Source organism: Triturus cristatus, chromosome 11, assembly GCF_964204655.1.
Source record: "Triturus cristatus chromosome 11, aTriCri1.1, whole genome shotgun sequence".
Classification (NCBI taxonomy): Eukaryota; Metazoa; Chordata; class Amphibia; order Caudata; family Salamandridae; genus Triturus; species Triturus cristatus.
Genome location: NC_140594.1, coordinates 152,808,999 through 152,820,696, shown reverse-complemented (window position 1 = coordinate 152,820,696; position 11,698 = coordinate 152,808,999). Strand labels below are relative to the sequence as shown.

Sequence of the window (11,698 nt, the reverse complement as noted above, 5' to 3'; positions counted from 1 at the left end):
GACTTTATTTACTTGGAATTTTATTTGATATAAATGGTAGCTGTTACTACTTTGGTGGTTCATAGAGAAATAACGAATAGCGATTGCTGTAATTTAGTTTGCCTAATTGATGTGTAAAAATTAGACTCAACCATAATGGCGCCCGTCTTAGTATGTCGAGTGTAAGTCACTTCGTTCGTTTTTTATCCTGAACGAACGGGAGGTGAGAGAATTCTGTGGCTTTTCTTTGACGGGGACATATACATGTGATAGCGTGCGGGAGAATAAGTTTCATAGTTACACATAATTGTGGTGCAGGATCCAAACGGTTTTAGTTTAGTTGGGTCAGCAATACGATAGGACATATATTGGATTTAAATATTTCAGTGCATGACCTATCCAAAATGGCGCTGGTGAATTTTTCCTAACGTTAGTCACCTTGTTCGTTTCTATGATTTGTATAAACAAACGTGGGAACTGTGAACACGGTTGTGTTCCTGTATTCGGGGGCCACGGTGTTTCACAAGTAGGTGGGAGAGCATTCTTACTGCCGGTCTAAATTTGACTTTTACAATTAAGAATATAATAATGACTGGGATTAATTTGGCTATTTAATCCTATAGATCTCCGTACTCCAGGGATTTGTGGAGGATCTAAAGATTAATGTTCGTGATTAAGGACTAGAATTACTTTTGGATTGTGACTGCGGTTTATTTGAGAAACAAGACAAAGAATTCAGGTGAGAAGTAGTTATTAAGAGATAGGTAGAAAGGATATTGTATGACCTCTGAAGGGAACAATAGAGGACTAAGTTTACCTAGATTTTTGAATTATATTTTAGGTTAGCGCCAACAACTCGTTTTGGACATGATCAGCAGTTATTACTGAAGTTATCAAAACAGTATTTGAAGGTACGTTATTATGGTGTTAAATGTGGTGGTGAGTCCAGCCTTTGCCTCATGTGCTCCGCAGTGTGTAATGCGGTTTTACATGGTTGTTTCTTTATAGGTGAGAGATACAAGAATTAAGGTACAGATTATTTATTCAGGTTCTATTTATAGCATGTGCCGCACGTTTGGGAATGGTGCCATCACTGGAATTGTTCAATGCTCACATTTCTTATGTTGGCTATGTGGGTGTATTTAGATTATAATTGTTATTGTGATAATGTTGGGAACAAGTACAAAAACGTGTATAACACGGGATACGACAGGTGTGATATCACACAGCATGTTTATTTCCTTTTGCACTTGGAGGAATTGTGGGCTCATTTAAGAATGGAATAAGTAAGAGTTTGTACTCCAATTATATTATTTATCACTTCCAGCCCTGAGGAAGTCGGATGGGTTAATCCCTTATCGACGAAACGCGTTGGGGAGTGGAGGATTGTTTGCAAATTAAGAAATTGAAGATCCAACTTGGAAATAAAGAAGAAGAGAAGCCCACACAAATTGTTTTCTGTTTTGCTGTTATTATAAAGAGACTTTTATCAGTAATTTCACATGTGCTTCAACAAAAGAAATTACATGATTCAATCTTCGATTGTTTTTTGAGGGTATGGGGTGTTTAACCTCAAGTTGAATGCACCGTAGTGTAAAGTGTTGTTCGCACAGTCAGTGATTGTGTATTTTTGCAGGTAGCGCGTTTTTTTCCCTTGACACCCATTATTATTTTATAACTCCATATCTAACTCACACGCCACTCCAAGCGGTTAGCACTATTTTATGGCAAGACCGGAGGCTCCTACTATGCTTTCTTTTCTTGCCTTTATTCAAATAGCAGCCAAGAAAAGGTACCAAAACTACAGTTCCCAGAATGCCAAGCAAACAACCGGCCAATGGGAACACACTAAAACAAAACATCATAACCAATCAGGCAGTAGAAGTAGGTATAACGTCAAAACTGACTGCGAACAGTCCTCTTTTCTTGCTGCTCACAGTCAGATAAGTGTCTTCCCTTTATTGCTCCGTGATTACTTTCTTTACCATGTGTATAGTTTTAATGTGACCTGTATAATGCATTGTATGGTATGTCTATTACTGTTGTGACATTAACGCTTACCTTATCGTGTTCTCAGCGGTTTTTGCCCCGCTAGCTCGCTCGTGCGCGTTGACTGCTGTGTCTAACACGTGGCGTGGCAGCTGCTTTAGCGCCTGACTGACGTTTAACCGTTCTTTTCCCCTTGTTGCGGCACGTGTCTGTGTTTCAGCGATGCTTCCTTTCTGGTGCCTTACGGAGCCCTTGCTGCGCTTCCGAACCCTTGCTGCGCTTCCGACTCTCCACACGCGTCTGCGTTTCAGCGACGCTTCTGTTCTGGTGTCTCACGGAGCAGAGTTTGATCCCTTCAGCGCCGCCTCTGGGGGAGTGTTCTTCCAGTTGGTTACCGCCCTATTTCAACGCTGCATTTCCCATTCCTCTGGCATTAACCCTTTCCTCTCCGTGTGGAGCACACATTATCTAACTATGGAACTTGATAGCTCCCCTGCTTCTGACCTGCACAATGAGGAAGGCGAAGCCTTCAAAAGTGATTTGAATGCTTTTATTAATAGCTCAGTGGAGAATGCTGTGGAAGCATCTATGAAACGTTTCTCTAAAGGCATGGAAAATTCAATGCTGAGTCTGTTGTCCAAAGCCTTGGCCCATTCTGCGGGGGATAGCAGAAAAAGGAAATTGGTACCCTCTGTGTCTTCCAATGTCCCCAAAAATGCGTCACGCTTGATTGGCGAACCATCTTCGCACCAGAATGTGGACTCCGTTCCTCCCAGGCCTCCTTCTAAGGAGGGGTTGTCGTCTTCTGACCGTAAAAGAAAACTAAAGTCCAAACACGTTGAGGTACCTAAAAAACTGGTTATATCAACCATTATGGACACAGACGATGATATGAAGGACGCAGATGATGATTTATTTGACGTATTTGATGTTTCTGACCCTCCTTCCCCCCTCTAAGAAACTCAAATCTGACTCCTTTGCTTTTACGCCAGTATAAGACTCGGAGGGTCCCCCCATGTTCGATCCTTTCACTATTCGTCACCCTAACTCCACAGAGTGATTCCCGGCCTCTCATGTTGGCGATTAAATCTCAGCCAGACTTCGGCTTCCCCTTGACAAGTCAGCCCAATCTAAGTTAAAATCCGAATGTCCTAAATCTTCTTTACCTTCCAACATTACCGTGGCCCCTTCCATTGACCAACCTCTTCTTACTTTTTTCTCAAATTTGGCAAAGACCCTCGCAAAGGGGTGGATAAGGCTTGGTCCACCTGCCAGGACAAGCTTTTGAATATTGTAGGTCCTATGGCTCGCATTTTTGATTTCGCAGAAGCTGCTCGCTTGGAAGGACATGATTTGAATGCGGAAGATATTTCCTTGTGGATCCAAAAAGCATTCTGTCTGCAGGGCAATGCCAATGCAGCTATCACTCATGAGTGCCGTAAAGGTCTTCTTATCAAGCTTGATCCGAAGCTGGCCAACCTGGCTCCTCTAGGTCCCGGCATTAAGGTCGATGGTCTCTTGTTTGGAGATTCCCTGGTCAAAGACCTCAGTAAATTTGTCACTACCTTCGCCTCTTTGGATAAGGCTCAACTATCTATTAAAAAAGTTTTTTCCCCTCGGGTTTTTGGGCGGGCCGGCAGAGGCAGGAGTTGCTCTTCCGTCCGCTCCTATCCAAATCAAGGCTCCAGAGGTTCCTTCAACACAGGCTACCAGGAGTACAAGCCTCAATTCTATCCACGAGGCCGTGGTTACAGAGGTCATGGACAGAAAAATTTCCGGCACAACAACAGCAACCAACAAGGTAGGTCTTCCCCCAGTAGGGGGTCGTCTAAAACTCTTCATCCAAAAATGGCGCACTATCACCGCAGACCCCTGGGTTCTAAACTCAGTCCAAGGTTATCTTCTAGAGTTCTACGCACCACCTTCCCAAACTAGTTTTCCGCCTCCTCTAGTCTTTTCGGCAGACATGTCACACCTCATTTCTCTGGAGATTCAAAACCTTCTCCAAAAACAGGCCATTCTCATCATTTACGAATATCATGAAACCAGTGGTGTCTTACCTACGATTCCTCGGGATCAGACTGATCATTTACCTAGACGACATTCTGCTCATGAACACCGACAAACAGTATCTCTTGTCAGACTTGAATACCACCCGATCTCTTCTTCTAGATCTGGATTTTCTTCTCAATACAGAAAAGTCTATGCTCATTCCATCCCAATCCATCGAATTTCTGGGTTTTCTCGTGGACTCTTACACGGCGTCTCTTCTGCTTTCACAATCAAAGTCTCGACCATAAAGTCATAAATTTCTCACGTTCTTCTAACCTCTCTGATCTCCCTCAGATCGCTTGTTCGGATCGTCGGTCTCCTCTCTGCTTCCATCCAGGCTATCTTTCCAGGGCCTCTTCATTATCGAGCCCTTCAACGTCTAAAGATTCGGCACCTCCGCCAAGGTCTAGCTTATTCCGATCTCATCACTTTGAATCAAGAGTCTCGTATCAAGCTCCAATGGTGGATCGACCATTTAGATGCTTGGAACGGGCCGACTATCTTCGCTTCGGCCCCAGATCTTGTATTAGAATCCGATGCAAGCCTATCGGGTTGGGGCCCCCGTTGTGGTCCAATATTGACTTGCGGTACATGGTCTCACGATGAGTCGAAATTGTACATCAATTGTTTAGAGATGCTGGCAGGCTCCTTTTTCAATCCAAAGCCTCACGAAAAACAGAGTTTGCTGCTCCATTCTCCTTCGCATGGACAATGTTTCTGCGGTCCGTTACATAAACCATCTAGGTGGCACCAAGTCCAAACCCCTAGCAGAACTGGCAAAGAGTCTTTGGGAGTATTGCCTATTAAACAAACTTTCTCTCAAAGCAGAGTATCTTCCTGGAGAGCTCAACTCTATAGCAGATTGGCATTCTCGCTACCTTCGCGACTCCAGCGATTGGAAGCTTCTTCCATCCGTTTTCAGATCTCTTTCTCAAAAATGGGAACCTTTTCATTTCGATCTTTTTGCTTCTCGCCTCAACGCCCAATTGCCTCGCTTCTTCAGTTGGCGGCCGGACCCCCTGGCATTAGCGACGGGTGCGTTTCTCCAAGACTGGTCCCTTCATCTCACTTACGCTTTTCCTCCTTTCCTCATGATCAACAGTGTACTTTCTCAGGTTCGCCGCCAATCGACCTCTCTGGTCATAGTAGTACCTTTTTGGCAATCGCAAAAAAGGTTCCCATCTCTTCTGGAGAGGACGGTAGAATTTCCGGTTCTACTCCCCGTCTTCAACGATCTGCTTCTGAACCCCTCGGGTCTTCCTCACAGTCTCGTCCTGGACAACTCCTTGATCCTGTCCGCTTGGAAAGTCTCCAGCCTGTCCCTCCTGACCTCCTCATTTCACAAGAAGATTCTGTCTTTATCAGCAAAGCCTGGGCCCCAGGTACCTCCAAAGCCTACAAGTCTGCTTGTTCTTTATGGTCAAGCTGGTGCCTGGAAAGACATATCGATCCCTTTTCAGCCCCTCTAAACTTTGTGGTCAATTTCTTGGCTTCTGAAGCCAGAGCAGGTAAGTCCCATAGAACGGTCAACTTGTATAGATCAGCCATTTCCCTTAATCACTGTCCTATCGATGGCAAGCCTGTCTGGGTTCATCCTCTCATTTGCCGCCTTCTACAAGGAGTTCGATTTTCCAAACCTCCGTTGGCTAAGTATTCTAATTTATGGGATGTTAATTTGGTTCTTAAGTTATTTTCTGATTGGCCAGACAACTCCGCCCTTTCTCTGATAATGCTCTCTGCTAAGCTTACCATGTTACTTTGTCTTGTTTCAATCAAACGGGTTTCAGATGTTAAGGCACTGTATGTTTCCTCTCGCCAGTTCTCCCCTACTGGAGTTTTGTTTCAAGTTAATAAACATACTAAGACGAATCTGAACTCTGTTATTTATCCTTATTTCCCTTCCCATCCTAAACTATGTGTAGGTCAATGCCTCAAGGTATATGAACAAAGAACCGTTGATCTCAGAACGTCCTCTCATTCCCAACTTCTCATTTCCTTTCGCAAGCCCCACCTTCCCGTTTCTTCTGCTGCATTGGCCCGTTGGGTTCGTTGGGTCATGTCCCTTGCGGGCATTGACGTCTCGGTTTTTGGGGCCCATTCCACCAGGGGAGCCATGGCATCCAAAGCTTTTTGGGCAGGTTCTCATCTGGAGGACATTCTGAGATCCGCGGATTGGTCTAATGATAATGTATTCCGTATGTTTTATTGCAAACCAGTGGTCTCTCCTGTTTCTTTGGTTGTTGATATGCTTTGAACAAGCATAATAGAAGCCTCCGGTCTGGCCATAAAATGTAGATTTTCCTAATACATTATGACGGACAGTCTTAATTTTATTAAAGACACAGAGGCGAGTATTATCCCGCCTCAACACTTCTAATTTGTGTTCTTTCTCCCTCCCTATAGCGAATCCAGCGTTGCCTCCTGCATCTTCGTGATGGAATTCATTATCCGCAAGTGTGCTTTGCACCTCTTCATGACGTCTCTTCTTCCGGTTTGGCTTCCTCCAATGTGACTCCTGCGGTTCGACTATCCTGGTTGGATTTTGGTCAAGAGATTTGTTCCTGGACTTTGGCTCTTTGCATTGTGTTATTTATTGTTTCTTTATTTACTGACTCTATCTGATCTGCTTGTCAGCAAAAAGAAGACTGTTCGCAGTCAGTTATGATGTTATACCTACTTCTACTGCCCGATTGGTTATGATGTTTTGTTTTAGTGTGTTCCCATTGGCCGGTTGTTTGCTTGGCCTTCTGGGAACTGTAGTTTTGGTACCTTTTCTTGGCTGCTATTTGAATAAAGGCATGAAAAGAAAGCATAATACTTGCCTCTGTGTCTTTAATAAAATTAAGACTTTCCGACATAATCTATTAGGAAAATCTACATTGATTTACAATCACTGGCCTTGACCAGTCATCTCAATTCTTCTTGCTCACAAATGTCCTGATGATGATCTCTACTCAGTGAGATCAAAACGCCGTCGACCCCCTACAACAAGAGATTCCCTGTATTGTTAGAAAATTGTTTCTTGGGTTTCTCTGCCTTATGTTGTCAATGCGATGTATTTTTTAAGTCACCTTCACCCACCACATCACGCTTGCTGTCACTTTTTTGTGAGCACCTGAACTATTTTTATATTTAAAAAAATATTTAATAAAACGTGTTACATAACTCCTTTGTGTCCCTACTAGTAATTGGCGTACTGTTCCTTCTGGTATTAGTAACCCCATATGCCTACTTAACTACAGGCATACTGTTTAACGCCTTTCTAATGCAAATGTACATGTCTTTTTGTACCTTATTGGCCACATAGTAACCTTTGTTTTCTTAAACATATTACTTACCCCTGGTTCTAGTGTTGGGGTCCCCTTGTCTTTCTTACAACGCATTTAGGTATCGGGCATACACACTGCATATTAGGCAAGGGAGCACTGTAACTTTTTATTTAGGAAGGGGAACAGCGAACTGGAAAATATCTGGAACTCTGGGTGATGCGGTCTTGGTCGCTGCTGGGACCGTTCGCACTGGCAAAGATGGCAGCTATCCCTCACTGCTACTGTAGGGATCTAGGTTTCACCACACCAGGACTGCATTTAAGCAACTGAACAGTATTCCAACTCTTTCTGTGTAGGGAAGAAAGAGAGTCCCATTTGTTTTTAATCTTACCTATAGTTCCCATTAATAAAGGCAATTTACCCGGGAACAAAAGGTATTTTTAATTCACTGATCCGGATACCTCCCTTATCCAGTCGTTTTTTTTAATCTATGAACTCCTTTTTGCTCGAATGCGATGTTTATAATGGAAAGTATTTGCTATAACATTTGTATTGGTATGAAAATCAATAAAAATATGTTATAAAAAAAAACCTCCCTTCTGCGCGGTGTCCGACAGGCGGTAGAGTCCGTCCTGGTGGTACTAACCTACCAGGGTGGGGAGAGGTTGCAGATGATGAAGCATGACGCAATTTTGTGTGAGAGGCTTCCTCTTTCATAAGGATGACCTCCCCTTTCCCCTTGCACTCGCACAGGAATTCTATGAATGTCCGACTTGGACTTCTGTATATCTGGCTTAGGTTAGTAACACTGGTTACTGTATTCTCCCTACAGCTACCGTACCTATTGGGCTTGGTTGCGTTTCAATAGATGGGCGTACGGAGCTTACCTCCTGCTCTCCCTTATGTGTTAAGAGTCAAAACAACATACACACAACTCTTATTTGCTTAGGCTGCACCTTACATACATACCAGCTTTCGCTTACCATCCAGCTATTGCTATTTCTTGCCAAGAATTTTTCTTTAATGGCAAACCCAGCCATTTCATAAACCCTTATCTTCTCTGCCTTATGGTGCTTCCTCTTCAATGTATCTGTTGCTTGGTGTGTCTAACATGATCCTGGTTGCTCCAGTAATCGACTATCTGAATCGCTTAAATGACAGGTTTAACAAGACAATCTATTATGTAACATGCTAATTCATCACCAAAGCAATGTCTTGGCACAATAATCGATGCTTATTCAGAACCCACACTGGAAGGATACAATGCTAGGCTGACTTGCACTAACTTGCATCTATAAGCACCCAGTTAACATAGGTCCCTGTCACTTTGGCTGGGTTGCGTTCTGTCATATGTGTCTTCTGGTCCGATGTTTTCATCACATGACTTTGATTTCCTTATTACTGAGATTACTGTAACACTAACTCTCAGGGTTTTCATCCCCCAACATGTTCGCAAATAATGAAAGCCCGAATAATATTGGTGAGGTTTAATATTCGTCCCAATAGGTTTCAAGGCAAATTGGAGGATCTTTAAGCAATTGTACTTTTTTTTTTTAAATCTTTTTATTTTAACAATGCTCATAAGACCATACTATACAATTCTATGTACAAATAGCACATTAGGGAACAATACAGACATCATCCGGGAGTTACACATCAGGGAATCACAAATGTCTTTCATCAATACAATTTGATTATTCCTCCACAAGGGCACCTGCCTCTCTGTATTTGCGCTATGGCGCCCATATTTTCTTCAATTTGTTCGTGCACCCCCCGCTTTTATATACCGTTTCTTCCGCTCTTTGACACCAGTCTAGGTCCCGCTGCCAATCTTCCCATAAAGGGGGCGCCTGCATCCCCCAGGCCATAGGAATATTCCGTTTCGCTACCCCCGCCGCCACGGTCAGCCATAGCTCAACATACCTCGACCAGTCACTGTCCCCTTTGATCAGCAGGAGAAGCCACTTTGGGTCCATCGGGACTGGCACTCCCGCTACCCTGGACATAGTGTCCGTAACTTTTACCCAGAATGTTCTGATCACCGGACACTCCCAAATGATATGAAAGAAGGAGCCCTGTTGTTGACAGCCCCGCACACAGAGCGCCGACAGACACCTTCCCCATGTATAAAGGTGGGTACGAGGATAGTATGTGCGATGGAGAACCTTCAACTGTACGAGCCGAAACCTAGATCGGATAGCAATTTCCCTGTGCCCCTAGAGCGCATCCTGGCAGTCCTCCTCAACGAGGCTCCCAAGGTCCTGAACCCAGGCCGCTCTGAGACTGACCAAGGTATCTGGTATATTATTTATCAATTTCCGGTAGATGGTGGATGTGGGTTTCTCCTCGATAGGATCAAGTAACAAACGATCTTCCATCGGGGATACTCCGGGACCACTGTGCCACTAGGTATGTGGGAGCGGAGAGCATGCTGGAGGCGCACATATTGGTATCTCTGTGAGGTATGTAAACTCTACTCCTTCTGGAGATACTCGAAAGAGCGTATGGCTTCTCCCTTCCAGACGTCCCCCAGATAATCAGTGCTTATTTGCGGCCAAACCTTAAACCCCGTTAACGTCGCCACTTCCCTCAACAGGTCCCCCTACCAAAGTGGAGTTTTCCCGGTGAGCTTGTCAGCCCAGCCCAGGAGCCGATTTGCCTCCTGTCAGCAGTGGACGACTACCCTTGTATGGTATGGCCACATCTTCTGGGGTCTACGGGCATACAGGAGAGTTTCACAAGTGCCCCGTTGCACAACCATTCTGTCCACCCTGTAGGCAGGTTTGTTCCGGTCAGCGTACAACCAGTCATTAACTGCCTGCAATTGTGCCGCCCAATAGTATAATTTGACATCCGGCACTGCCAACCCTCCGTCGTACACCCCCCTGTGCAATTTGTGTAGCGCTATCCTAGGGGACCGTCCATCCCATGACAAGGTTCGCACAGCCTGATAGATCCTTTTGAATACACTTGCGGGTATCAGATAGAGGGTGATCTGCAGGATATACAGTAGCCTCGGCAGTGTGAGCATCTTAAACATGGCCGCCCTTCCCATAAGAGAGAGCGGGAGAGTGTGCCAGTGGGCCACGTCTGCCTGCAGGCGAGTCAGTTGGGGCTCGAGATCCCTCTGGAAGAACTCCTGTCTGTTACGAGTTATGCACACTCCTAAATACTTAAATCCTTCCAGGACCACCAGTGCAGAGCACCTAGACGGAACTCGAGGGGGAGAACCCGACAAAGGGAAGATCATGGACTTTGACCAGTTGATGCTACCAAACAACTCAAAACGGTGAACCACTTGGGCAATCAAGTGATATGGCCTTGCCAGATACAGAATGATGTCGGCGTATACAGATATACGCTCTTTCCATTCTTCCGTTGTCGCTAGACCCCAAATCGAAGGGTCCCTCCTGATCCAATGAGCCAAAGGCTCCAGCGCCAGGGCAAACGGGAGAGGGGACAGAGGGCATCCCTGCCTTGTCCCCCTCCGTAAGGAAAAGGCCCTAGATACCGCCCCATTAACCCGCACCCGAACCGACTGCCTCTCATATAGGAGCCGTACCCAGCTGCAGAAGGTCGGCCCAAAGCACAACCGCCGAAGTACCATAAATAAATAGGGCCATTCTATGCGGTCAAAGGCCATTGACGCGTCCAGCGCCATCAATGCCGTCTGAGTGTCTCCCACATCCTCAGTCATATACAACACCCCAACGGTTATGACGAGTACTTCTGTGGGGCATAAAGCCAGATTGATCCACATGGACCAATTCTGTTACCACTGATAGTACCCGATCCGCCAGGACCCTGGCAAGAGCCTTCGCCTCCACATTAAGCAAAGAGATCGGCCAGTATGAGGCACATTGGTCCGTCGGTTTCCCAGCCTTGTGTATCACCACGATCATGGCCTCTCTCTGGTCAGGGGGCAAGTGCCCACGCTCTCGCACCTCCTTGAGCATCTCGAGCATGGGGGCTGTCACAACCGAGGCCTGCCTTTCATAAATTTCGATTGGAAGCCCATTCGGACTAGTGGCCTTGCCCGACTGCAAGGAGTTGAGCGCCTTTCCTATCTCCTCTACCGTGACATCCTCCTCTAGTCGTTTGCTCATCTCCTCAGTCAAAGTGGGGAGCGCAAAGTCCCTCAAGAAGTCCTCACAATCCTCTTCAGTTCTAGTGCATACAGGTGAGTACACCCTCTCAAAGTGAGCCGCAAAGGCCTCTGCTATATCTGTGCTGGACGAGCATAATTTGCCCGCTCCATCCCATACCGCCGCTACCCACGATCGATTTCTGTCTCGGCGTTCCAACCACGCCAATAACTTCAGCGCCTTATCGCCTACGTCGTATAGTCGGTGTTGAGTGGCCAACGCATATGCTCGAGCCTCGTTCTCTGTCAATGCCCTGAGGTCCCT

At 45.5% G+C, this 11,698-nt stretch overlaps 1 long non-coding RNA gene across 2 annotated transcripts in view; it reads left to right on the top strand.

The window, feature by feature from the left end:
• The first annotated feature begins 434 nt into the window (after positions 1–434).
• The window catches only part of LOC146783780 (uncharacterized), a 38,012-nt gene continuing 26,748 nt past the window's right edge, over positions 435–11,698 (top strand). The window contains exons 1-4 of one of the 2 annotated variants that reach the window (XR_014970348.1): positions 435–505; positions 603–718; positions 821–890; positions 6,424–6,556. This is a non-coding gene — a long non-coding RNA (uncharacterized LOC146783780). Of the gene's footprint in view, positions 506–602; positions 719–820; positions 891–6,423; positions 6,557–11,698 lie in introns of those variants that run through there. The other variant, XR_014970349.1, reaches the window with a different exon arrangement.